Source organism: Arachis ipaensis, chromosome B08 (assembly GCF_000816755.2).
Source record: "Arachis ipaensis cultivar K30076 chromosome B08, Araip1.1, whole genome shotgun sequence".
Classification (NCBI taxonomy): Eukaryota; Viridiplantae; Streptophyta; class Magnoliopsida; order Fabales; family Fabaceae; genus Arachis; species Arachis ipaensis.
This window is the reverse complement of record NC_029792.2, coordinates 8867607-8873948: the sequence shown is the minus strand read 5'-3', so window position 1 is coordinate 8873948 and position 6342 is coordinate 8867607. Positions and strand designations below refer to the sequence as shown.

The 6342-nt window shown below is 38.8% G+C and overlaps 1 long non-coding RNA gene across 1 annotated transcript; it reads left to right on the top strand.

Annotated features, from left to right (window-relative positions):
* On the top strand, positions 362–1601 carry LOC110265674. Its single transcript, XR_002351867.1, has 2 exons — positions 362–648; positions 1088–1601. It is a non-coding gene; the product is annotated as an uncharacterized LOC110265674 (long non-coding RNA).

Genomic DNA, 6342 nt, shown 5'->3' with positions numbered 1-6342 from the left:
CGGTATAATCGTGGCCCGAAAATGTATAGATTTCATCGAGTCTAGGGCCGGATTCGAGTCTAATAAATAGTCCCCGTATATATTTTGGGTTGGATCTGGGTCCCATCAAACCCGGTTTCACCCAACCCATGCACACCCCTAATTTCAAGATTAATTTGACTAATTTAATTTTTTGATAATTAATCTAAAAAATATATGATCTTTTATAGACAAATTTAACTATTAATCTCAAAATTAAATTTCGTATGAAACAAATGATTTAGATATTACAAGAGAGTTCAATATTCAATTATTTAATTAAATTTTTATACTTAATTAATTTTTTTAAATGAAAAATTTAAGAATTATTTTTATTAACGTGATTAGGGTTTCTGGTGCGGCTATATAACTTAAACATGAGCGTTCACATTCTCTCGATCCATAGCGTTCTAGGGTTTCTTCAATCTGAACTCAGCCACAACCACTTGCTCCAAACGCCACTTTGGCCCTCAGATCTTCTTCTCATGTTCTTTAATTTCTTTTGCACGATGCCTCCCGGGCTTCTCTGAGCTTTCGTTATGACGCGAATGCCCCGATGCACGTGCTACATCGGTGCCGTTCGTGTTGCAGATTCGTTTCTTTTATCTTCCACGGCCAATCTGTGTCAAAGTATCGGCAAGATCCTCTCTTTTTCAACTCTAACTTTTATTTTACTTGTTCGTATGTGATATTAGGTTTTTAAATTTGCCTCACTACACCTTTAGCTTGCTTTCGAATCGTTGAAATGAAAATGGAGCTAGTCATAGAGGCATAGATTGAAATTCGGCGGGTTTTTTCACGTGGGGGTTTAGCTTTTTCAATGTTTTTGCCTCTAAAGATATCCGCCACACTCTGATATCGATTTCAAGTTTTGATCTTTTTTTTTCAAATTTATTTTGTCTTTCAAATTGTTGGCAATGATTACATTTTATCCGCGCTTCTGAGGGTTTTCTCGATGAAGCATAAATGGAAAATTATTGGTTGAATTTCTTGATATGAGCCATATGTTTGATATATTGCAACTGTAACATTTGATTTTGGGTTTTCTGCTTGATGTATTTCTGGTCAGCTATGAGGATAATAATTCAGCTTCAAATGCCAGTTCTGCTTCTGAAAAATCGTGATTGATGAAGCTGTTATATTTCTGAGCCTTTCTGCATTTATTATATTTTAAGTTGCTGTTAATGCATGTTAATTGAGTGTCAAACATGGCCTGTGATGATTCAACCCAACTGTTTGAGGTGTTGTGGAGCCAAGACCCTGTTTACAGGGAGAACCTACTTGGTGAAGCTACATTCATATGACGTCAATGGGTTCAACTGAGGCTTTCTTTTGTAAACTAATGTTCCTATTTTGAATTAACCATTTAGCAGTATCCTAATCAAATTGCCTTCACTGGTACTTGAGTTAATTGACTTGGTACTATTATTTTTCTAAATCCTATTTTTTAATGTTTCCACTGCCGATGATGTTTTCAATCCAACTTGTCCGAGGTTGTAGTGTACCCAAGTCCCTGTATTTTCAGGGAGAACCTACTTGGTGTTGCTACAAGTCAATGACATCAAAGATTATAACTGAGGTTGTTTATCTTGTTTTTTTCGAGATCAGGTATTGTTTTTCTCATTGGATTCTTCAAATCTGGGCTAATGAAAACAGAATATCTTTCATAAATGATTGAGATTTGAGATGTGTTGGCGCCATGATTAGTTTAGACAGAGGCTCAAACATGTGAAGGGCCATGTTATATCATTGTCACATGCAAATGAAGAAGTTTTTCTTTATCAGCCACGGTTTAGCCACATTACCCACATTACCCAATATGTTCGAGAATGCTGAGCACTACCTGTTGAACCATTTATGAACAAATCATGCACATAGGGTGCGATTGTTTTCGAGAAATGAGAATAAGATATAAAAAATATAATAATAAAAAATATAATTAAAAAAAATTAATCAGTTTGGTGTAACGCCTGGTTATGGAGTTTATAGGTGATGGAGGTTAGATGACGGAGGGAAATCAGACGATCCAATTTCTTGTAGGTGTGAGGGGATACAAATCAGAGTCCGATTTGTGCGTGGTGGATGTTGGGTGCAAAGAAGTCGTACAATTTGTTGCATGGGGAAGAATTTTTTTTTGGCCCAACCAAATCGGACTTGCCGATTTAAGGTCTGCATTCAAAAAAAATTAGCAGAACACCCAATTTGTTGCATGGATTTCAAATTTTTTTGGGTGGGCTGTTTAGTAATCGGACTGTTTGATTTTTTAGTTCAAAAAAATTTGAATGGCAATGTAAGCGGTCGGTTGGTCCGATTTGAGTGTGGTATATATATATATCTACTCAAGCTGACTAGCCCTTTTCATTTTCTTCTTTGGTGTTACAAGTCTCTAAACCTGTTCTCTGCAGATCTCTTCTTCTTTGTAAATTTATCATGGATGATAGAGTAAGATTAAAATTGTATTATCATGGCCAAATTTTATTACAAACATTAGGAATAAAATTTGTGTGTGAAAATTCGTTGGATATTATTATTCCATTCACTCTGTTTGAAAAATTAAAAGGTGTCATTTATGAGAAAATGGATTCTCAAATATCTAGAAGAGTGTCGTGTATTATGTACAGATATCCTATATCTGTCTTTGGTGGGTTTGTGTAATTTCAAACGAAATATGTGACTAAGCGAGCATGCAATAAATGTTTTCAGTGTATCTTGAAAGTCGGTCGTGAATATCGTTCATCGAACTGTATATCGAGTTCGAGCAATTTGCAGCGGACCGAGATATTGAATTGGAAGATTACAATAGTGATAGTGAAGAAGAGTTTGAAAGTAATTACGAGGTTGTTAATCCGGGTTTAGACGAAGATCAAGTTGACGAGGCTATAGTGGCAGATGTGGCGGATGTGATAAATGCACTAGCAAACCAGCAGTCGTTTGTGGAGCGGAGTTTCATGCGGTCATTGGATTTGAAGGCCATGCATGCACCGGAGTTTCCTCAATATATAAATGCAAGTGTGCCATCAATTTAAATTAAGATTTGTTAAAGTATGATTTGTGCATGGGTTTTGAGTTTAGGACAAATAGTTAAGACAACGGTAAATAGGCAAAATATAGCATATAATTAGTAATTGTTTAATGTTTAATTATGAAGTGAACATGTAGATTGAGAAATGTAGTATTTTCCGTCATTGTTGATAAAATCGGACCGGCCATTTGGACCGGTTGGTTTGACTGAAAAATTAGTAAATCGTAGACCGGTAGGTCCCATGATGAGACCGCACAAGGCAACGAACCAATGCACCCCGGATCGGTTAAACCCGGTCAAACTCCGTAAAATTAACAAAATACTATTGTTCCTATTTCATATTGTTTTAGAATAGCTAGATATTTTTGAAATGTTAGTGAAAATTTTTCACTATGCTTTAGTTTTTATTTACATAAGACCGGATAAATCGGTTCAACCAGTGATGCACCAGTTGAACTAATGACTCAGTGACCTGATCGGTTCGATCACCGATTCGGTTTTGACTACATTTTCCATTGTTCTGTGATTATTAGTTTATTAGATTATTAGTTCTGACAACTCTAAAATTTGTGATGTGATTGTAGCAGAACTTCCTCTTATGCCAGATGGTGAATTTACCGTGGGAATGGAATTCAGTTCTAGGGAGGTAGTAATTAAGGCGATGAAAGATTATACAATCCGCAGAGGTGTAAATTATCGGGTGCATAAGTCAGAACCGACGGCATTCTATGCTAAATGCACCCAGTATGGTGCAGGATGTGATTGGCTGATTAGGGTGAGCAAAATGTCCAGAAAGTTTTGTTGGGAGATAAGGAGGTACAATGGTAGTCACACTTGTACTAGGGCCACTATTTCTCAAGATCATTCGAAACTGGATTCCAACACAGTTGCAGAAGCAATAAAGCCATTGGTAGAAGTTGACCCGTCTATAAGGGTGAAATCAGTGATTGCGGAAGTACATGCAAAGTTTAACTACACCATAAGTTATCGCAAAGCATGGTTGGCAAAACAGAATGCAGTGGAGTCAATTTTCGGGGGGTGGGAAGCTTCGTACGAAGCCTTGCCGATATGGTTTGAGGCCATGTGTCACAAGGAGCCATCCACAATCGTTCATTTTGAAACAATGCCTGCGTATCAGGGAGATGACTTGGTTCCTAATATTCGTGTACTACACCGAGTCTTCTGGAGTTATTACCCTTGTATTAGAGCATTCAGACATTGCAAGCCAATAGTGCAGGTAGACGGAACTCATTTGTATGGAAAATACAGGGTTGTTTGTTGGTTGCAGTATCATAGGATGGCAACAACAACATCGTGCCTATTGCATTTGCGATAGTTGAGGGAGAGACATCTGAGGCTTGGCACTTTTTTCTTAGTAACTTGCGACAGCATGTTGTGACACGTGATGGTGTGGGCCTTATCTCCGATCGGCACGATTCCATTAGGTCTGCTATTGCTCGTAGTAACGGAACTTGGTCTCCTCCCAGAGCATTCCACATGTTCTGCATCAGACCTATAGAGTCCAATTTTCTGAGAAAATTCAAGGCTCCGTATCTGCAAAAGCTTATCGTCAACATCGATATGATAGTTACGATTACATTTACTCCTGAACTCAGTTATTATGATGAACGTTTTTTATGGTGGGTCTTTTTTTAATTGACAGGATACTCGCGAACAGTTCGTGAGTACGAGATGTGTTATCAGCGTTTACGCGAGCGGGGTGAGGCTTATACCAACTAGTTGGATCGGATTCCACGTGAGCAGTATGCTTTAGCATTTGATGGGGATATCGATGGGGTTATATGACAACTAATCTAGTGGAATGCATCAACTCGGTACTGAAAGGGGCTCGCAATCTTCCAGTCACTGCACTTGTTAAGGCAACGTTTTATAGGCTTAATGAATTGTTCACCCGAAAAAGAACCGAGGCTGAAGCTCGAATTAATGCAGAAAATGTGTTCTCTGAGCTTATAATCTCTAAACTGCATGCAAATTAGCGGGCAGCGGGTAACATCCAAGTTAGTTGCTTTGACCGACAGAATGAGGTATTTGAAGTGCGTGAGTGTCCCAGTGGTGTGGAGTATGCAGTGGACCTCCGTCGACAACGGTGTGACTGGTGAATTCCAAGTTGACCGGCTTCCGTATCGACATGTGTTTGCTTGTTGTGCAAAACCAACGGCTGGATTGGCAACTGTATGTACATGATGTCTACAAGATGGACCAGGTTCGACGAGTATACAAGGCTAGGTTTAGGCCACTCGGGAATGCCACAACATGGCCTGTATATCATGGACCTCGATTCGTAGGTAATCCATTCCTTAGACGGGTATCCAAAGGTCGGCCAAGGATGACCCGTTTCTTGAATGAGATGGACACTCGGATGTTGCGTAGTCCTAGGCGATGTAAGTAATGCGGGGCCGAGGGCCACAGCCATAGTAGATGTCGTCAACGTGGTGGTACAAGTAATTCGGGTGCGACCACCCAATAGATTTAGTGTATGACTTTCAATATTTTATATATTGTATGACTTTAGGATTTTCATATAATGGAAATTTAATGTGAGTGTTTATAAAAAGTAAAGTAGCATATTTGATCACATAAATAAGTTCATTAAATGCATAAGTCCAACACATGATACATAAATAAGTCCAACACATTCTACATAAACAAGTCCACTAAATGCATAAGTCCAACACATGATACATAAATAAGTCAAATACATTCTAAATAAATAAGTCTAACACATTCTACATAAATAAGTCCAATATCATTCGCCCATTTTACATCTTTGACTAATTTCTTGCATTTCTTTGCAACCCGGTTAAAAGCGGATGGAGTATATGATGCGTGAACATCTTTCCTATCTTTTCCTAGTGAATTTGCATCTAACTTGTTGAGTTTAATTAAGAATTAATTATATTTTAGCCACTATGGATGCTGTTTTAAGTTTTGTGCAATTTTATTAATTTTAGGTAGCATTCAGATGGATTTGATGAAGTTTCTGCAAAGAAAGAGAAGAAACCAAGGAGATGACCAGCGAATACCGACGCGGACGCATGGCTCACACGACCGCGCGGAATGGAGGAAATCGCAATTACCCGATCGCGTGCCTGACGCGAACGCGTGGACTGAAATCTGCACAAATGACGCGAATGCGTGACCGACGCGTCCGCGTGACTCGCGAAAAAGGACCATCGACGCGTGCGCGTGACCTGCGCCACGTGCAAAAAATGCAGAAAGACGCTGGGGGCGATTTTTGGGCTGTTTTGACCCAGTTCTTAGCCCATAAATCACAGATTAGA